Source organism: Alosa alosa, chromosome 5 (genome assembly GCF_017589495.1).
Source record: "Alosa alosa isolate M-15738 ecotype Scorff River chromosome 5, AALO_Geno_1.1, whole genome shotgun sequence".
NCBI classification, from domain to species: Eukaryota; Metazoa; Chordata; class Actinopteri; order Clupeiformes; family Clupeidae; genus Alosa; species Alosa alosa.
Genome location: NC_063193.1, coordinates 21,406,533 through 21,429,283, shown reverse-complemented (window position 1 = coordinate 21,429,283; position 22,751 = coordinate 21,406,533). Strand labels below are relative to the sequence as shown.

Here is a 22,751-nt window from a genome sequence, read left to right as displayed (position 1 = left end):
ACTTCAGGACCATGGCCAGATACTTCACCAAACATGCTCTTCTATTATGCTATTATGTCTTTATGCAAATTCTGGAATATGAACTAGTGAAACATAAGTTAGAAGGGTTGCATTCACAACTGTGTGGCCCCCAGTAAAAAGGTGATGAAAATAACAAAAGGTAGAAAAACAATTATTGCCTATGCAGTAATCTTCTTGGCCCCCACTAAAGGTGTTAAACTATGTGTAAGGCAAACACAATGCCAAAGCAACTTTGCATAAAGAGTCAGGGACCTGTCCCTATAAATATACTACATTTAAAAACGATTTACTACACGGTTCTAAGTGCTGACACAGACTACAATTATGGCATTTATTTAAGTGAAATAATAACAAAAGAACACAAGGGTTTGAAAAACCTTGTAGCTTTTGCTTGGCACCTAGTAAATGTGATGAATAATAAGTTAAGAGATAAGTCGGAGGGGGGGGGGGTACAAAGTTTTATGGTCATGAGATGGTTTAGATGGTGACATTTTTACCCTTACAACTATACCCGTACAACTGATAAAACAGATATAATATCACTAAGTCAGTGATTTATTACATTGGTGGTTAATGTAATATTTATTTACCTTCCCACTAACGTATTAACTTCCTGCAAACGTTGGTGGGAAATTATTACGTTGGCAGGATTATTACGTTTAAAACGTGCAGATTTTATGCAGATTTTTATTACGTTGGTGGTTTATTACTTTGGTGGGAAGTTATTACGTTGGTGGGTGTTGCAAACCTGTATTGTCTTTGGAATTAAGTAAACAACTGCATTAAAAACCTTAGAAGAAAGATGTGTTTGCTGCCCTTCTGAAACAATTAGGTTTGGTTTTAATTTAGGTTATTATAATTTAGGTAATTTCACTGCTGGTTACACTCCTGGAAGTTGGATCTGCAAAGCAAATTCAGATTTACTATCAAGTTTGTCTGGGTTCAACCCAGGCTATAATTTACTAGAAATAAAGCTAACCTGTGTTTTAAGATAACCTGTGTTTTCCTGATATCACATACCCAATTTGCAAAAAAAACCCCCCACAGGAATGGCAATTTGTAGAACAGGTATTATCCTTCCTTTCTTCAACTCATGAATTGATTTTCAGTTTACTGGTTGGATGTACAAAATGGAAATAGCTGGTTGTATTGATAATTCAAAAGTGAATAAAGCACACACAAAGGGTGGTTTCAACCACACAAGAACACTGAATCCCTGGAGAACTTTCCCACCAAAATAGTCAATGATTTCTTACCCCACAGACGTCAGCCAAAGGGGCTGTTTTAAATGGGGAATTCTCTGTACTGGTCTTTATGGGACAGAAATGTCCTTAAAGGAGAATTCCTTTGGATTTTGCGCATAGATCTCCGTTTCTCAAGGTCACCAAGTACAGTATCAAGTACTGTTGGTACGGGAAAACCCCCCAAAAACAATCGGTTTTAACCTAGCTCGAGTTGTTGCAGCCAGCAGCTAAAGCAGTTAGGCAGCTACAACGCTACACTCTGGGGGCATGTTGGTGAGCCCCCATGTTCATACCCCAGAATGTAGCGCTGTAGCTGCCTGGCTGCAACAATTCAAGGTTCTGGGTTCTTTTTTCTCGGTGACCTCAAGAAACGGAGATGTACTGTATGTGAAAACCAGAGGGCTGGTCTGGCATGCTGGTCTGGCATGCCATTACAGTAGACTCAGATATGATCTGATACCACCTCAGTAAGCTACAGAATACCATCTTAGCTAGTTACTGACAGCTACCTTAACGGGCCACTGACTACCACCTCAGCTAGCTGCTTGGAAATGGTGTTGGTGAAACAGAGTCAAAGTGAAGGAGAAAAAGCGTGCAACGGCCACCATTTAATCTCACATGCAGTCATGACAGTTTATAACTTTTTACCCATTCCGCTGCACACACACGGCGCACACACACACATACTGTAAGCACGCACACACACAAACACACACACACACGCATGCCAGCACACACAGTGTGTGTCCCTGCAATTGACAGTCGCAGGCTTTAATTGGCTCATCCTCTTCTTTGCTTTCCTCTGCTTTTCATGGATGGAACGGAATTAATTTGGCATCAACCTGCCCAGTGTTGCCTTTCATCTGACACAACTGAAGGGATCCAGAATAAACTTGTTTATACTTTTTTTTATAAGACATTCTTAGGCTGCCCTTTAAAGGAGGTTTAATGGAGGAGAAATGTGTTGTGTGGCCTGTTGGTCTACCTTTGGTTGTGCATCCGGGGTTGTTTGTTATATGTAAACCCCTTATATGTAAACCACCAAGACCATAACATATTTTTTAATGGTAAAACAATTGATTGATCATATTGAAACTATTATATACCTATGACCTGTTTCATTGGGATCTATCTTTGATCAAATGCTAATCAAACAATAGGAAGCCACAACAAAGTGTGTGTCTACTACTCTCTGTACTGAATCACAGTATTTAAAGGGACACCATGATGCTTTTTCTCCACAAAACTCCCCCTCGCTCGGTCTGAAGCTCTTTTCCTTTTCTTTGCATCTTCCGTCAAGAGTTTTCGCTGCTTCTTCGCCGGCTCTGCCATTATACACACGTTTGCAACAATCGCTAGCGTTTCGTTAGCCTGCCTCTGTGCTGTGGATGCAGGATGTAAACTGAAACGGCTTCAGTCGCCGGGTACAAAACACTGAACTTGCAAGCGGGATATTCTTCCTACAGGCAGTAGGGGCGGACGAGAGAGTCTTCATTTGCCCTGTAATGAGTCATTTAACCATAAACCGACTTACGAAGATGAGTAATTAACACGAAAACGATGCCTGGTGTCCCTTTAATGATGACATCACCATTGTATAGCAAAATATGAAAGCATACAAATGCACACATACAGTTGTTTACCAGTTTTAACAATAAGTTATAGATACTCCAAGACAGTTGATCATTTTTTATGAAATGTTTCAAATGATATATATAATCGTTTGTAATGTGATGATTAGCAATCATTTTGGTGTGAATAAAGGAAAATGTAGCTGTTACCAACTAGGCCATTAAAGATGATCGGATTTGATGACAACAGGGAAGCTTCTTTGCTTTGTGGTATGACTCTTCATTTTTGCTTCCTGTTGCAGGCTCCCTGTGTACACCCATTGTTTGATCACCAATCACCAACACCTGAACATGCCCTGCGTCTGACCAGGTCTGTACAAATGCCCCGAGCTGCCAGCTTGGGCTTGTCCATTCATCTGCCTACAGAAGGAAGGGAGGCAAATTCAAAGGGCAATCACCCCTTCTCTCTCTCTCTCTCTCTCTCTCTCTCTCTCTCTCTCTCTCTCTCTCTCTCTCTCCTTCTTTCTCTCTCTCTCTCCTTATGCTCTCCCTCCACACTAATCACACACTAGACAGTTCCACAGGCTCCAATTCCACATCAAAGCCAAACCATTTCCAGCAGTCTGAAGGGCTTGTCACAGCCCCTGCACTGGCGAGGGTCGGATAGTAGTGGTGGGGTGGGTGGGGCGGCGGGGTTGGTGTGTGGGGTGCGGGGGAGCAGTGGAGAGGGTGGGTGGCAGGCAGATAAAACGCATCCCAGGAAAGGCTGGTGTTAACCGTTTTACCGCCCAGGAAGAAAAAGGTGCATAAGCATGTCTTTTACTTTACGGAGCGAAAGAAAGAAGAAGATGAGGAGTAGGAAGAAGAAGAGGAAGAACAAGAGAAAGAAGACGGACAGAAAAAAACATTGCTTTTTTCTTTCTCTCTCTCTCTCACTCTCGTTCTTTCTTTCTTGGCCCTGAGTTGCCTTAAGTGAGAGTGCCGGTGTCCTCATGTTCGCTGCCTCGGCACGAATTGAGTTGCATCCCACGTGTCATTGTTAGGATAATGGGAAAAAGTTATCTTCAAAGGGGAGCCGGGAGAGCCGGAGGGGCCCGGCAAGAGCTTCCTGCGCCGGGGCTAATCCGTGAAATTACACCTGCCACAGCTGCCACGCCGATCCTTGTAAAACTATTAAAATTAACAAAAGTTTGAGATAGGGACTTAATTAACACCCTGGCCTCTCCCGTGGCATTGCATGGCCACAGGTACCCTTTCATGTTGGAGAGAGAAGAAGAAGTGGAAGGTGTGTATGTGGGGGGGTGGGGGGACTACGTTAAATTGGATTTGGATGAGAAATTGCCAAGGGCTTGTGGTTTTTCATACACCTGCACGGCACTTTCGGAAGATGAAACGAACGAGACGAGCTATTTAGTGCGCAATCCTCGTCCACGCGATCCACGGCCTGCTCGGTGCCGACGTCCTCTCCCTCTCTCTCTCCCGCTCGCTCCTTTTATCAATGCGAGGTTGAAAAGTAAATACGAAACAAAGAGGAGAAAGTAATGACTCTCACTTCCAGCACATTCGGTGTCCTGAGGTGCTGTTCAGTGACTGTAAACAAGCAATTTCCTCATGTCACTCTGTGCTCTCGCACCACTGAGGTATTTCCTGTGATGAAAAAAATGGGCTGTAATGATGAAACACTCATGGGGTGGGGGGTGGGTGGAAGCAAAGCCATTTTAAAGACATTGTGGTTCATGGTTCATCTACCGGAATATATTGACAAATACACCAAAAATGAAATTCATAGTTTTTTTGTTTTCTTTTTTTTTAGTGATGCGACTCCTGCTTTTGTCAATATTGTTCTCTTCACTGCAGAAGGAAAGCGCTCACATTTATGTATTTCATTTAGCTTTCCTGGCAGAGCTTTGATCAGTGAACTAGCGCATATTCTTATGCAAAAGAGAAAGTGTAGCTTTCCACATTTGAGATTGAATTGGTCATTTCACAGGCTCTGCATTGAGGATGGTGCAGCATTGTGTAAGCCAAATGGGTTTTGAGAGAAGTCACTGGCATATGTGACCTGTCTGAGCCATAGTCATCATGAAACAGGTGGTCCCACTTGACAGTCACATCACTCTCTGAGAAGTCACAGCAAATTCGGACATTGCTCTCGGCTTTTGGGATATCAGTGCTCTTTGCATGCCAGTGGAGGTTTGCTCTCCTTGAAAGGAAAACTCCAGAACAGGCTCATGTGAGCAGTTAGCTTCAGTGTAAACACATACAATCTTTACCCACAGAGAGTTTTTAATAATCATTTTCTACCATCAACTTTACATTTACTTATACATGTCCAAAACAGCTCTAAAACCCACATCCTTTAACAAGACACCCTTTTACCATATAGCAAAGCAACATATTGAGTAGGTTTGAGTATAGCTGTACAGTACGTAGGCTTACTAGTCCAGGTGGACGGTTCTGTATGAGGGCTTTGGACCTCCTCCAGGACCTCCCAGTTAATGATTTGCGTAGAGGAGAGGAAAGGGCGGAATAATCTGGTCCATCTGGTAACTGTAAGTAACACTCATCAGGACTAAAAGGTGAATGGCTGCGTTCTCATCCCTTTGAAAGCAACTTCCTTTCAACTGTCAGTGGAAGAGATCAAAAGGGCCCTGATGCATCCGCAGCAGATTCAAAGCGCTGGATGGATTTATCAGGTAAATAAAATATGAATGTATTAATGAATCAGCTGCAGCATTTTTATATTTCATATGTTCAAAAATGTGCACCTGTTACTCAACTGATGAAACGGCTCGGTACGTGTGGGCTGAATTTTTTTTATTTCAGTTCATTTCAGTCAAAAAATGAGCCACATTTAATATGTATATGAAAGTAAATGTGAAAAGGGGCAGCTGTGGCCTTTGTGGCCTATAGTCATGTATTATATCTGAAAGTAAAACTAAAGACATTTGGTAACACTTTGTTTAAAATCAAAAATCTTGACCCACATTTTGAAACCCATGGAACCCCAGAGAAATCTAGTGCAAAAGTATACTTTGGCAGCATTCCATAGATAATGGATCCAGATGAATGCCACAAATGATCCGTTTTGACAAAACAGATAATGTACTCCTTATTTGTTGCTCATGAGCGTCATAGTGTTATAAAACAACAAACAAACTGGATCAGCAATAATAAAAGTTACTGACTGACAACTCAAATAACCTGAGAAGATAGATAATGATTTTATCAGGACAGAAAGGACAGAAAATGGGAGAGACAGAGATAGATCGAGTACAGTAGCTCCCTCTTTGAAAAAGAGGGTTAAAGTAGTACACCCAGTATAACCCTGTTTCCTGTTTGTGTAGTGCAGCCCCAAAAAAAAATATCTTTGTCTGAGCGTACGTAGAGGCGGTAGAAAGATCTCAAAGGGCCTATGAGAGGTGTAGAGGGTGGTGGTTTTAGAGCTCATCAGCTCACAGCATCTCCCCCACATCCCTGCCCCCTCTTCTCACACCTCACCCCCACTCTGGCCACTGAGCCCTATCAGATGTGAACCAGAGCCATGTGCGAACCAACCCGCCATCTGTCTCCTCAGCGGCCTCGCTCGCACGCTGATGGCCGCCGGCAAAGCCAGCACTTGGAACTGGAATGCAGCTGGGTGCGAGGGGAGCTGTTTTCTAATCAGAGTAATTGGAAATATACAGATTTCGCTGGTATTGAAATGGAGTAATTAAGGAGTCTGGCTGTCTCCCCCCCTGTGGGTTTGGTCGGAACCGTGCCTCCCTCACCTCGGATAGGCCAGCGTGCACCTGCCACGACTGGAATAACAACGATGCCACTGTTTATTTGGAACCGTGTCCTGTTGCCATGGCACCAGTGGGCGGACAACCTCTGCCAGCTTTACAAGGTCCATGGCAACATCGGGGGTCATTGAGATGACTCTGGAATGGTGCCAAGGCTGTGGGCGCCATGGTGGCTAATTAGTGTCATTGGTGACATATAGTAACATCCTAAACAGACTTTTATTTTGACCTAATCAGACCTTTCGCCTCCATGCTCCTGGTAGTGACAATTGTAATTGGTAGCTGAAGAGGAGGAGTTTATATATATATACAGTCTGTTCATGACTTATGGACAGTTTGACTATAGATTTTCAAAAATGTTTTCTCCAAATGTTTATTTTCCTTTTAGTCAAACTCAACAAGTGTTTGAGGGCTGAATGGCACTTGGTGTTGTTTGCCAGTGTGATTTTGTTGTCAGGATTTGTCTGAGAGGTTTGCCATTGGTGCTGTGCATCTTTGCACTTAGTGAGGGTTTTAAACTTATGGTCACATACTGTGGGATTCCCTTTTTAAGAGATCTATGAAGGTTTTATTGTGCTTCCTCTTCTGGGTGATATCCACTCACTGTCTGACTCCAGACTCCCCAAAGTAAGTGTAATAGGGGAAAAATCATGTCAGCCCCTCTAACAAAGAATAGTGAAAGAGAAAATGCCCTTACCTTCTCAGCTGCCACACGTCACCCCAGGGAAAAGGTTATCAGGTTTTTGTCTGCGCCATTTCTATTTTTAGAGAAGAGGTGGTGGCAGGAAGTGGTGGTGGTGTGCCTTTTTTTTTAACACCCTCTCAAAAGACAGAGTGAAGGTACAATTTGATGGAGTCAAAGAGGGAGTGCATTGCAGAAGAGTGGAGAGAGAGAGAGAGTGAGAGCAATTGAGCTGATATGACTGTTTGCATAAACATGTCATAGGAGACTTCATCAAAAAAAATCAGAAGCAAAACAACAGGAGAGAGAGAGAGAGGAGGAGGGAGGGGCGGAGGTGTGAGGAGAATAGGGAGTAAAAAAAACCTTAAGTCATTAAGTGCGGAATCCCTTGACCACGACAACAATGCCTCCGTGGTCGGGGCTGGGTAAATGTGAGACGGATGATGCGCTAAAGTACGTGTGACAGATTGTGAGGAGCTTTGTTTGCCCACACTGCCGCCCCCATCCATCACACTTAGCATCCATGGCTACAGATGTCAGGGGCAAAGCCATGGCAGTGTGCCCTGGGAGCCCACAGGAACATTTGATAAACACCTCCATCGGTGGCAGGGGAGAGGGCACCGCAGTGCATGCCCGTGGGCCTGAGTTATTGGACCGGGGGGGGGGTTGCAATACACAGGGACGAGAAAGGCAATGTCTGTGCTGATCAAGAGCAGGAATGTAGCAGGGTGTAGGTTCACTGTGCTTCACTTGACATGCTAGAAATGATTACAAGGAAGATTTTTTTTACCTTTCTCCAGTTCATTCAGCCGTTCTCTGGCGAGTCTGGCGATACCACTTTTAGCTCCAGCCTAGCATAGACATGGGCGTAGGTTTAGGGTGGGACGCTAGTAACTAGTCCCAATAAAAATTTTGAGATGACAAAATTGTCCCCACCAATATTTTAGCGAACTCCTTTGTGCTATTTGGACTAGGCCTATTCCAACGGCAAGGACGACAGTAAAATAAACACTGTCATTTGATTGGCTGAAACCAAAGGGGGTTTATCTGACACACACAACAGAGTCAAAGCATAGCCTAGGCCTACTTTGTAGTGACACTGTCAGAAAAGCGAGCGAGAGTGTATGCTAAGTTATCGAGCGAGTGAGTGTGTATGCTAAATTATCAGGGATGTCTACCAATACATAACCCAAAAGAGGCCGGTGTAAAACATTGTAATATTCCCTTTGCCCTTCAGCATGCACATTTTGCCTCTTTTGCGCTTTGTAGCCTAGATCAGCTATGCCGCCAAAGAAGAAAAGGAACATTCGAAGCGTTTTCATTATGCAGAGTCTAAGTAGGCATAGTAACTACAGACTGTGGCAACTGGTGACAAGGTTTTCAAATGCGGATTTTACTAAGGAAAATAGAATTAACTGTTAGGATATTACCCAGGATATTGTTACAGTTAACCTAGCTTCTGTAATCTTTCAACCAAGGTTAGGAGTCATGTTGAATAGGGGTGTGCTGCACAGACAGTGGCATATAGCACAGAATAGAAGTCACCATCACTGACTGTTAATTGGGCTACCAATCTTGCAGTCGCAATAAACAATGGATCCGAGACATTTTCCTGTTCCTATATTCTGTTGATGTAGGCTAATGTATTTGTGAATGTAGGCTGCACAATGCAAAGAAATAAAAGACAAACTATGGTGCATATACATACTTATAGAAATGAACATTGCGAGACACTTGCGTATCTCCTTTTATAATCTCATTCAAGAAAGATTTTCTTTGACTCTTTTTTTGAACATTTATTTTATCTAATGATATAGCAAACATGATGAATTGAATCCACATATCCTTGCACTATGCGAAACTATTTTCCACTAGCCTAAAACCGTGAGTTTGAAAGATAATTGCGTTCACGTTCTCCTTAAAGTGACAGGCACACAATTAAACTTGCACACCACAAATGTGATGATATTGTAGACTAATAATTTAAATATCATTATGATGTATTCAAATGACCAAATATGTTTAGCTATTAGTAATTATGCAGATCATAAAATGCTATAAATAATTAACAATATACAGTATATAAAGTTTATATGAATACCAAAATAAGAAATAGAAACCTGATGACAACCATCACTTTCTGTGTGTGTGTGGTTTGGGTGTGTGTGTGTGTGTGTGTGGAGGGTCAATCAAATTCTATGATTGCCACTGATGTGAAATCACACAATATTCAATATTACTGATGCCGTCAAATCAAATTTAAAAAAAAAAAAAAATTAGAAGGTATCGAGATTCTTCACTTGGTATTGGTATTGAAACAATAATGTTGGTATTGTGACAGCAGGAGTTGGGGATGTGTCCCCACCAAAGCTGAGACCAAACCTACGCCTTTGAGCATAGACCATTGAATCGAATTAGACCATTAGCATCTCGCCTGCTAGCATCACACTTAAACATTTCTGGTAATTTTCCCGTTTAAAACTTGTCTCTTCTCAAGTTAGAAAGTGTAATGAGACTACTGGAAAATGAAACGAGATGATTTTCTAGACTGATTTCACATGGAACTATACTCTTATTCCGGCATTATAATCTGCTGCAGCTCAAACTTGTTGCTGGAAGTTATAGTCTACGGGGACTATTTTCAGGTGCTGCGTGATATTGTGCTGCTGCGCCCGTGGTACGTTTGCAACGTTCCTTAATTATTATGCTTGTTTATTGAACGTTATAGGTTCTAATCCCTCATGAGGTGAGCTCGCTTTTGTTCCTGACTACATGTAGTGAAACTATTATATTTAACTGATGTCATGTTCCTAATGGTCTCTTGATGTAGAGCAACTATAAATATTTAATTAACTATTATTGTGTCACGTAGGCCAACTCTTACTCAAAAGTGAAAGGAATAAATAGGATGCAAACTCTGGTCGCGCGCACAGAGTACCGATGTGCAACAGTTGAGCTACGAGATAGCTTCAGCAATGTAGGCACGCTCACTCAAACACTTAATAAAATATTTTGGGTGTGAGTTAGAAATGTCAGTCTTGAAGTGGAGGAAACCGCACTCTCTTGTGTATTATACTTAGCCTAGAAATCTAGACGCACCCTAGCGGCAGCAAATTAAATTTGCTGCCAGGGCTAGTCTAGCAACTCTCCGTTGGCTTGTGAGCTCGAAAAATTAAACTTCTATCAGGCCAATCAAATCGTGTAGAGAGTCGTTAGGCGGGCTTAACATAATGATTGATGGCAGAGTTGCAACGGTTTGGCTTGAATTCCCTGCTACTTGAAAACAAATAAGGTAGCCTAATGTTGCTGTTGGCGAACAGTGTGACACGAGTTAAGCTTTTATTAAGTTGGCAAAAGTTTGAACTAGCCAACTAGCTCCGCTGGTGGGAAACATGGGACTCATAGCTGTCCTATTGAGTGCAGAGGGAATTTGAAAGACAACCGATTATCCCGCCCCTCGGACTGAACACTGCAAACGGTGAGTGCCCAGACCCTACATTTTAATGTGGGTCTGGCTCGTCAGGCTACCCAGAAACCTCAATCCATTACTGTATAATTATTAATTTGCACATAAATAACTGGCGTCAGTGACGTCTTTGACATGAGGATCCCCTGAACTTAGGTGGGGATCACATTAGCCAGCGGCAAGCGGCAGGTTTCCTATTGTTCTCTATGGTTCGGCAGCGGAACGGTGGCAACGCTAGCTTAACACTAGCGTTGAACAAGCTGAGCATTGAATTTGGTTCAACTTTCAAAGCGCAACGCGAGCGTATTTAATTGACAAATCGTTTGTGTTGCTTAGGAACGAGATAAAACGTATTATGGTCTGATCGTTGCGTTACGTTTGCCGCTGCCGCTTGCCGCTGGCTGATGTGATCCTCGCCTTAACGATGTAGCTTAACGGTGCATCAGACTATGTAAGTTGCACCACAATAGTTCAAACTATCGTTTAGTTTCAACCATGTTAGTTGCTGACGTAGCTGCTAACTATGCTTTTGGGAAACGCACCCCAGGCCAACATGAACCTGAGGCAGGTAGACCGGTATAGGGCCACTGCAAACAGTATGCTCCAGGATTAATAATTCCAAAAAACAGTTGGTAGGATCAATTGGAAAACATCTGTATTGCTTTCTTGGGGATGATTCAAGCTGTTTATCGGAATGCCATTTGCATTGCATTTGCATGACTTTAGGTTTACATTCACTCATGTAGTTTTCAATTTGCACCATTTTGAGCTGATATCAATTCTGACACCGAAGTCGGAGCCTGATCACTGCCTGATATTTTGTGGGGAATTTTGTCTTCATGAAGTTTCTAATTCCTCTAACAGTCTCCATCATCCCTCATCTCAAACAGAGAAGAGAAAATGCCAGGACGGCGCCAGGTTTTAATAGGTCTGAGGCAGGATTTTTGATCTGTCATGCCCAATTCGTCCACATTAATTCTCAATTTCTCAATGCTCCTGTAAGCCCACCCTGCTATCCCAACCGGGGAGCTCCCCTCCCCCTCCATCTCATTCACTTGGTAAAAATTGCACAGATTTAGAAGGTTTTGAGGTCCCATAATTCATCAGCATGTCATCTCCTAGCACATTAGAAACTACTAAAGATGGGGAATCAGCCACTGTCATGTTTGCTTTATGTCAATGTCTGAGCAGGTCACAATCTGATTGGCTACAATTAGACTACTTCAGAGGAAAATAAGCAAGTGCGCGGTGTTGCCAAGCAACCATAACTGTTAGTGGTCATGGCAGCTCCTTGAAGAGCCTTGACAGTAATGTCCAATGTTAAATGTCCAAGTATAGCCCATTAGTGGATTTTAGACCCTCAGCTTATGTGAGATGTATAAAAACAATTCCTAGTTTGAAGACAAAAACAATGTATTGAGTAATGGCTAATTGGTTTGGGGTACATTGAAGTAAATCTTATTTATTGTATGCCATGCCATGCATTACCTGCCAAAACAGTTGAGATATTGTCCTCATTTAGGCTAATTGATGGTTTTGCACAGAACATATACAGGATAAAGAATGAAAATAAGATGGCTGCGTATGAATAATACAAGGAATTTGTGTTTCTGCGTTTGCTTTCAGGCAAGTAAAAATAACTGCACTTATCTGCGCTTTTGGTGAGCTAATACTAGGCTTCCACCATCTGTCCTGTGGATGGACTTGAATCCATAGGGGGACCGAGCTCATCCCCTGTGTGGTGTGTGCATGTTTTTGTGTGTGGCTCTCAGTTTGTTTTTGGCTGTGTGCATAGTGTCCACATATCTTATGTGTGAAGCTGTCCATGTGTGTGTGTGTGTGTACGCGGTATGGGTATGGGTCTGTGTGTGTGTGTGTACATAGGTACTCTGTATGTGTCATGTGTCTGAGAGACATAGTGAGAGAATGAGGGAAAGCACCTGCATGACATGATTTAATTAAATCTGTATTACCAGACAGATTACAAAATCGAAACCCTTTAATGCAGTGAGGAAGAGGGCAATGAAGGCACCCAGATGGAGGGATTCCACATAGTGCCCAATATCGCTAAAGTACTTAAGCATCATCTTATCCTACACAAGCTCACTTTCATGACCTATGAAAGAATGGGCCCCACACCATGCAGAGAGACATTTAAGAGATATGCATTGTTCTGTATGAAATTCAAGAGAAATGTTAAAGAACCAACCAGTTCTCAAAGGACTTGGCGAACAAGATGTAAGCTGCACAAAAAGTAGCACATTGTCAACAAAGTCTTTTCGTCTCTCGTTCTCTCTCTCTTAGCCCCTTTTCTGACCCTGGTTGAAGGCCTTGTTTTGTTGTCTTTAAAGGCTGGACCGGCCCTAAGGGATTACTAGGGCAGTAATTGCTTTCTTGTGCAGGGGTTGACCTCTGAGCTCATTGGGAAATGAGGAACTTCTATCCTGGATCTCACAACACGGGTGATCGATGCCCAAGCCGGTCTCTGCATGCTTCTAAAACAAGAGTTGGATGTTTGGTGGTGTTAGAACACACAGAAAACTTCACAAATATAAAAAGTGCAGTACAGTAATAGTCAGGGGGCCCATGTGGTTTCTGTGGGTTTGAGATGTTAATTTTTGGAGAGTGGTTGGACTGTCTGGAGAGGTCATTGAACATGGAGAAAAATTATGTCTCCATTTTTTTTTTACCTGTTTCAACCCTATTTTTCTGAAATTGTATATTTCACTGTAATTAACACCAAACATTTTGCTTAAATCACTGAATAAAGTTCACAAAACAGTTATTCAACAGTATGATTGAATGTCAGTATTATGATTGTATGTCAAACAATTAGAGATAAGATCAATAACCAATCAGTTTCACAAAATACACATACTCCATTGCTGAAAGATAACGAAAACATAACAGAATCACAGATGAGACCTCAAACAACATTTAATTCATTTACATATACACAACATGTAGCTGCTCCCAAACGTATTCTTCCGGTCAGATTAAAACGTACGCTTCAACTGATGTTTGTTGTTTCTTTTATTGCATTTCTTCGCAACTTAAGCTCATTCAATCACCATCAAAACACCGTCAAACACCATGAAAAACTGAAATAAAATACATAATACATTCTCACATGAGCATATTGTACATAAGCATGTTCTTAAGAGTCCATGAGCAAACATACATCTTGCTCACGTATTAAACTAGTATTAATGGCCCTAAAACATTGCACTATTATATTACAATACACTCATGAAACAACATCACAAACAAGCATACCGTGTGCGCCTTCTGACCAGAAATTTAGGAGTTGCTCTCACAATAACTGTTTACTCTTCCACTCTTTCTCTGGCACACCTAACTCCGTGTGCAGCGTAACACCAAAAGGACTTCAAGCTTATTTTGCACTGCTATTAGTTAGGCTGATCACATGACCACAGTAACTTAAATGAAATGCAACTAACTAGTTTGACCTGTAGGTGCCACTATTTTGCAACCCTTGTAAACAAAACTCACATAGGCAAATTATTATTAATATTTACATTACATTATTGTAAAAACAAATAACATAACAAACAAGTATTTTAAAGAGTTTAAGAAAGAAAAAGACATGTGTTCTCAGCGACAGCTACACAACATATTAGATCTCACCTCCACAATTTCCTCATCAAAATCTACAACATGTCTACCAGACCCTATTCCTACTCACCTTCTTAAGACTGCCCTCCCCTTCCTGGATAGCCTAATGTTTTGCTCTAGATTATAAATAATTTAATGCTATCAAGGTATGTACCACAGTCATTTAAGACATCTGTTATTAAGCCATCAATCAAAAAAGCTAGCCTTGTATCAATACTGGTCCTCCTGGACCTCAGCGCTGCCTTTGACACCATAGACCATGACATACTAATTAGGCTTGAAAATTTGATAGGCATCAAAGACTCAGCACTCGCTTGGTTTAGATACCTTCCTAACGGTCAACAATTTGTACAGGTCCATAATAAACCATCTACCCAGACTATTGTAAAATATGGAGTGCCTCAAGGCTCAGTACTGGGGGCCCTGTTGTTTTTATTATTCTAATGCAGATGATACACAACTATACCTCTCCATAAAACCTGATGAATTAACCCCGTTAGCCAAACTTGACACATGTATAAGAGAAAGATATAAATACATGGATGATGAATAATTTCCTGCTTTTGAACTCAAATAAAACAGAACTCATGGTTTTACAGTTCTAAAAACATGACCGGTTCTAAAAACATGAGGGATATCCTATCCACATCACAGGCTACATAGCGATCCTCCACTGACCTTATCCACAAGTGTTAAAAACCTAAGAGTTATAATTGACCAGGACCTAGCACTAAATAATAACATAGCACAGATCACCAAAACTTAATTTTACCATTTAAGGAATTCCAAAGATAAGGAATCCTTAACCTTACCAGATGCCGAGAAATGAATCCATGCTTTTGTCACCTGAAGGATAGACTATTGCAATGCTCTATACGCTGGCTGTAATAATACCTGTCTAAAGAGCTTACAGCTTATACAAAATGCAGCTGCTCACACACACAAAAAAAATATGAACACATGTTAACAACATGTTAAAAGTCATTGACTTCAAAATATTACCTATATCTCTTGGTTGGTTGCCTGCATTGAAAGAGGACGCCTCATGAAGACGTTCTTTTGTCTGCTTCTGACAGAAGAAGCACTTATCTATGCTGGCAGCAGTTGCTGCTGAACAAGTGTACAAAGTCCCTCTAGATGGAAATGATGCAGTTGCAGGTGTTTCTGCAGGTTCAGAAGATTGTCTACCACGTCTTTTCTGAAGACACTGAGGGCCAGATGTACGTACATTTGCGAACGTAGCGTTATCAGCGCCATGGACACACCCCAGATTGCGAGCGCTGTCAGACCCAAGTTTCTGTCGTATTTATCAATCGTTCAATCCTTAGTGTAAACTGTGCCTTTCTCTGCCCTTCTCCGCCCATAAACGCAATTAACGAACGTCCACAACTGAATGGCAGCGCCTACAAGCGCAGTTGAATGAAGTTAACTGATAACAACATTAAAAAGAATCAAACGTTTAGCGATCATGAAATAATACCATACATGATAAGATGTCAACAAGCAGGGAGATAATGAAGATCAGTAGTTCTACTCAAACTACTTGTGCACGTAGGCTATGGGAGATTGGTCAAATCTAGCAAGTTGGAAAGTTTAAGTGAATGACGTGAAAGTAAGACATGCGAAAGGCCAACGAAAGTTAAGGTTGCTTTTGGTAGTACAAATACTTTCACCACAAAAACTGGTGTTCTAAATAGCGATTCTGTTGTCTTTGAAAGGTTCTCTTATTGACGCATTGAACTGCAATGTGGATTAACACCTGCTTTTACAAGGCGGAAGTATTTAGGCGCAGAATAGACGTGCGCTTTCAGGAGCAGTCTTTGTACATACCGCGGAATACATAACTAGGCGCTCTTTACTCTTCCCCTCCTATCTTTTTACGCTAAACTCCCACTTTCCCCTGGATCCTCCCATGAATGCATACATCATTGCGGCCTGTTTGTACATACCTCGCAATGATTTTACACGCACATTGCGAAACAAATACGCCTAAAATGGGCGCAAAAGCGTTAGTACATCTGGCCCTGCCTGTCTCACATGATTTCTAGTTGCGAATCTTAGCATGCTGCAGATGCTCACTGTTACAGGTGGATTTGTAGCAGTTGGGGGCAGCCGTGGCCTACTGGTTAGCACTTCGGACCTGTAACCGGAGGGTTGCCGGTTCGAACCCCGACCAGTAGGCACGGCTGAAGTGTCCTTGAGCAAGGCACCTAACCCCTCACTGCTCCCCGAGCGCCGCTGTAGCAGGCAGCTCACTGCGCTGGGATTAGTGTGTGCTTCACCTCACTTTGTGTTCACTGTGTGCTGAGTGTGTTTCACTAATTCACGGATTGGGATAAATGCAGAGACCAAATTTCCCTCACGGGATCAAAAGAGTATATATACTTACTTATACTTAGTTCCTGTGCCAAACTGCTTTGTTCTGTTGTAAAATAACTGCACTGTAACATTGTAATCGTTGGCTGATTACCATCTCCATACTCTCTCATGGACAAAAACAAGAAATTTGGCATATGTCTAGTGATGGGTCATTCACCAGTCCACACATATCTGCCACTGGATACATAGCCCAAAATCTGTTTCTTTTAGAATATATGTGCCATCACCTGACTAACAGAAAGACACACTCACCTGTCTGTTTGACTATCTGATCCTTTACCCTTTCTTTTCTTCACACTTACATAGGCTACGGAAGGCCCTACAGACTTCAGCTGGTACTAGCTATGTAAAAGTCTATAACTTGATTTAACAGAGATGTTAACTCTGCATTTTGTGCTCTGAATGGATGTAGATAAGAACTGGCATAGCAGCCTAGGCCTATACTCAAGCATACTAATAGGTATGAATTGATAGTATTGATATTGAAGTATTATTTTTTTAAGCGGACAATTTTGAGCATTTTAGGCACAATTTCTTGTTAGAGATCAATCATCAGCCTAAAAATGTTTTATAATGTTGTATTGTTTATGTGGTCCACTTTTGCACACTACCTTGTAGAATATATTTGCTTTTTGGCACCAAACCCTATGCCATAATACCAGCAATGTGAGGTTTATGGGCAAAACACCAAATTTGACCTTTTCTGAATTTGACCTTTGATTTGGGTCCGTCAAAACCTTCAAAAAAAATGGAGAAATTTTTACTCTTAAGAACCCCTAGAACAAAGATATAATACTCTCCAAAAATGAACATGCGAATCCCACAAGCCCCCAAATTAGACACATAGGCCCCCCTACTATAAGCATGTATAGTAATGATTTAAAAAAATGGACTTTACATTTTTGTTATATGGTGACAGAAATGTGATGTCAATGACTATGTTCTATAATATAGACATAAACAATAATATAATGTACATGTAACTATTTGAAGATATTGGAGATACTATTTTTATTTGCCTTCAAGATCTTCTACATGCTGAATATATGTTTGAGAGTTTATCCCATTTCAGAATTATATTTTGTCCATTTTCCACTAAGCTGGCTTGCTGTTCCTGGCCCAGCTGATATAGACTTTTCCATCACCTCAAAACTCCTAGTGAAAACAGGCATATAAATATTGTGAATGCATTTCCAGCAGAATATCTAGATTTGAATGATCTTTTGACACGTTTTATCTTTTTGTGTTTGAGGAAGAGGAACCCTCTTTAAATTACTTGGGAAAGCAACCTGATGTAGGCTTGAGATGTCCCAGTTCGACAGGCACCGTTCACCCCAATGTGCCGCATCTTAAGCGTGTGTGTGAACTCAACTTTATCTGTCAGACTTCAGGTGAAGCGGTTCAGATCAAACGCTATCTGCCTCCACAAACTCTGTTCTTAAAAAAAAGTGTCTGCTTCTGTCAGCTGCTTGAGTTCCAGCCGCACCAAGCGTTGTTTGGAAACACCACAACACAAAAAAAAAGTTTCATAAATAAGCATATATTTTCTGATTTTGGTATAATACAAAAAAATGAGAACTCCAGTAACAGGTCGTCAAATTTTGTGATCACCCCATAAAAATCCTAATGAATCACCAGCTTATGCATTGTAGTGCATTAACAATGCATGTTAAAGAGAACAATGTTACACAGGGAATTCAATACAATTGATCATAATTGATAACCCCATTAGTCCTCCATTGATTAGACCGTAGGGCTTTGCAACATCTACATTTTTGCAGCTCTGGATTCAGCAGCACTGTATGAAACAGATAGAGATGGAAAGAAATGCACTTGTCATGGGGTCCCCAAGCCTGCCATCCATCCCACCCCATCACTACAGAAAGAGTGGCTGCAAGACCTATGCATCAGCAAGACAGAGTAGGAAGACCATTGTCATTTGTGTGGTGTCATCATCTTTCATAGGCCCGATAGTCAAGTCAGGCCGCTATTGCGTTGTGCGCGCGTTGAGAAGAACACGTTTAATATTCTGCCCATCAAAGGGAGCTCATTGTTCCCTAATCCGAAAGCTCCTTAACGGAAAATTAAAAAGCCAGGATTAGTCCGTGTCACTTTATTCTTCACGAGCCACAGTAATTACCCAGTTTACACGCTGAGATGACAGGATTAAGGGGCGCTTTAGTGGTGTTTTTAAGGAGTTTTTTTACATGAGTGACAGTGCTGACTAATGCCCTTCTGTGAATACCTTGGAGGCAGACAGACAAACCGAAGAGTAGTCATTTTTATTTAAGCTTCAGTGGAAACAATGTCAACATTAATGCTAGATGTTTTAATAGAAAAGCTTTGTTGTTTACCACTATCAATTTCTGTGACTAGACTAGACTAAGATGTGGTCTTCATGTGAAGCTGTCATAATGAAATATATGACATTGTTTCAGCTGAAAAGGTCAATTAGGTGTTTCTGCTCTGCTATTAATAGTTTTTAAATGTGGTAAAGACACTGTAATGTGAATGAATAGTTCTCCATCAAGTATAGAATTGTGTATTGTCCAGTTGCATTGTGCTGTCACAAAACAGTTAGCCTCTGCTTTAAACTACGTTTTTGGGTCTATCGTACAACCCAGAAAGGCAGGGATGGTTTTTATTTATCCTTCTTTTGGAAGACTGACATGTTTCTAATCTATCTTTCATCATGGTTGTATTTGATCTGATATGTTTGATGTCAGGTAAATCACCCAAGTGAGATAGGTGTCTCTTGCTGCTGATATGAGTATATAACTGTCAAACACCCATATTATACTTGGGTGTGAAAAGGTAGTTCCCCAATCCTTCCTGGAACATTTAAACTGACTATTTTTCTCTTACACACAGACACTGAAAAACCCTCACACACACCCAATTACAGGGATTGAAAATGTAGCTTGTTCCCTGATTGGAAAATTGACCTGTGTGTGATAAGTGTTTGATTGTACATTGTGTTGAGCAGATTCCCCCATCATAGTGGTATCAACCAATTGGCCCCTAATTGGTTGGCTTTATTTAAAGCAGGGCTTTTCTGCCTGGGTGAAAGAAGTCTAGGAGAGTGCATGTTGGATGCAACAACTTGTTGTGAGATTGTGCGCTGAGAAACTTTTGCATTGCAAAAACGGTTGGTTAATTTTCTTTTGTTTTGTTGTCAAATATTTTTGTTTGCTATTTGTTTGCACTGTTTTTGCACTGTAAATAAATCTGCACTCTCCACCAAAATCCACGTTTGCTTGCTGTGTCTTCACCCCATCATCACTTCACCTCAGTGAGTCCTAGCCGCTCATCTTGCGTCTGAGTATGGACCGCAAGGGCCGTATTTAACACTTGGTTTGGTGTTAACTGGGATTTTCTTGGTGCCCTTCTCACCATTTAACATTTGTCATTGATATTGATTAATGTTCATGTCAGTTATGAGATTGGTCAGGGTCGCCACGTCGAGGAACTGATCTTGACCACAGATGAATTACTATCAGGTCACTGTGTGGTCACCATGTCACGGTAAACATTGATTAGTGTGTTGAGGTTGGATGTAGTCTTCTGGGTGCCCAAGGCGATGACGGGCCACCTACTGAGGCCTTGAAGGAGCAGTGAGGATGCTGACCACTGCTTGGTCAAGAGTTAATCTTGTCAGTGATTCTAATCCAATACATTTTTGGTCAAATTCAGCAAATGTTTCCTCACAATCTTCTAGCTGTCCTTTCTGTAACGGTGGAAAAATGGAAAATGGTTTCAGAGTCACAGCCCTGGCTCTGTAAATAGGAAACATAGTGGCTCAGCCCAAGTCAATGACAATTCCACCCAATCGGCACACTTCCTCAGGGGCACAGATGGGAGTGGTGTGATTTGATTGGCTCCTGACTTCAAACTAACTTTTTTCACCAGAACCGTGCACACTGACTTTAAACATGAACATGGCTGCATATTGGGCCTGGATGTTGGTGGCTAGATATGATGGAAGGTGCTGTTTGCTCAACACATTGGTGCATCATACTGTCCATGTGGATGAACAACCTGTTGCTACCTCCTGGCCGGTGAAGGAGCACCTCTGCAAATATTTGTTGAAATACCCATTCACCAGCCATACACTCAAGCCGAAAAAACATGACCCAGCTGGTCATAGTGCTTACTGTATCGAATTAGAGAAACCCTGTGGGCAAGTGCCTCAGACTATGGGAAGATACACTGTATTCTTAGTCATCTGTTATTTTAATGCACAGCCACTGATAAAGTCATTGAAAGGGCTTCATTCAGCACACTGACTGGCATTTGGTTGTGCTTAGAAACGCCATACTTTTAAATGTTTTAGTCTGTTCGTTTTCTAATTATTATTTTTTTTTTTCTGTGATATTCTGAGATATAAGTGAGTCTCTAGACAACGAATTAGATGAGAAGAGCACAGCCAGAGAGGGTTAAAGCGGAGCTAGTAATCAAGGATCTTTGGCACAGCACATGAAAAACGTTATTTCAAACCCTTATTTTCACTTAATCACACACACACAAAAAAACATTTTTGTCTTTGTTATGGTACTAGCATTCCTACAGTAGAAGCTACAATGTACAGTATGAAAACAGCACAGATCGCATGGGGGGTGACTAGAAGGTGTATCACTTTAATGTTTAACTATTTGCATAAAATCTAGGTTAACAAATGCTAAAACTCAAGTTCACAAAAGCACTAAAACTAGACATTTCTCACCGTGTCAATTTTATCCACATTGGTACGTCAGAAAAGCAGGCACTGCAACCTTAAATTCACTCTCTGCCAGACAATGTGTCGCGTCACCTGATATATAACACACCGCTTTCCTAATGCATGCTTGCTTTAAAACCTGCTGCTACACCTAGTGCCTGGTTTTATATGGTGTTACCCTGAGAGCTCTCGGTGGACCAATTAAAATATTTTCCTTCCTGTTGTAGTGTTTTCAGAACCTGAGTGTCTAACAGATGGCTGTGGGCTCGACAACAACAGTTGGCTTTTGTCTTGGCTGGTCAGACATCCAACAAGAGTGTTTCCATGTAATTGCCAACAATAGAAAACTCAGCACAAAGGCATTGGCAAAAAATGCCTTGATCTCAAAGGAACAAAAAAAAATACATGTTTAAATACAGGGAGATAATGTTAACAGGAAAATATGCCCATGGGCAAAACAATCCTGTGGAATGAAATATTGGAAGATGTAAAAACACTCCCAGAACCAGACAAAATGTCACAGAAGAGCTTGTATGAAGTAAAACTAAAGCAACAATACACTGTTATTACAATGCAGGTTTTTGGACCCCAGACTACAAAAATAGGCCTGATAGATCTTCAGCAGTCATGAAAACAGACTAAAGGCAGCTGGGATTGTGAACACTTTATGCTTCAGATGAAATGACACACACTTGCTGTATTTATTCTATGGACCAATTGGTTTCAATTAAATGCTGTTCATCATGAAGCATGATTTGTTACCTTAAGGATTACTCTGTTGTATGGCTGTTACATTTGTTCATAAACATATTTAGTACAATATATTTACAGTAGATACAGTAACATGATTTGGCCCATTCAAGAGTTTTATTAAAGATAATATTTCAGTTGTTAATCCTAGATTAAAGACCTTATTTTAAATTAAGCTAAAATGAAAGCCTACAGTTACTTGTAAGATTAATTACTTCAGATAAAATACAGTAGCTGCCGTGCCCAATCTATGTATGCATCTCGATAGACTGTGGTTATGATCCAAACTGTATTATACCTATTGGCTGGTGGTTGCAAATCATTTTTAGTGGGGTTGATGATGTTATAAACTGATAAGTGGCTAAGTGTAACATAGCTGCCACAGAGCCACACTAGCACTGAGATTAATATGGAGCATTGAGCGTCTATGAAACCCACTCAAACAGCATGCTGAATGGAACTCAGATTGTCCCTATTACGGCAGGATTGATCACATCAGG

The 22,751-nt window shown here is 41.2% G+C and overlaps 1 long non-coding RNA gene across 3 annotated transcripts in view; it reads left to right on the top strand.

Moving 5' to 3' along the window:
- LOC125294810 overlaps positions 1 to 22,751 on the top strand; it is a 60,118-nt gene that overhangs the window by 6,961 nt on the left and 30,406 nt on the right. For all 3 annotated transcript variants that reach the window (XR_007193563.1, XR_007193565.1, XR_007193564.1), the window contains one exon: positions 3,139 to 3,206. This is a non-coding gene — a long non-coding RNA (uncharacterized LOC125294810). The remainder of the gene's footprint in view (positions 1 to 3,138; positions 3,207 to 22,751) is intronic.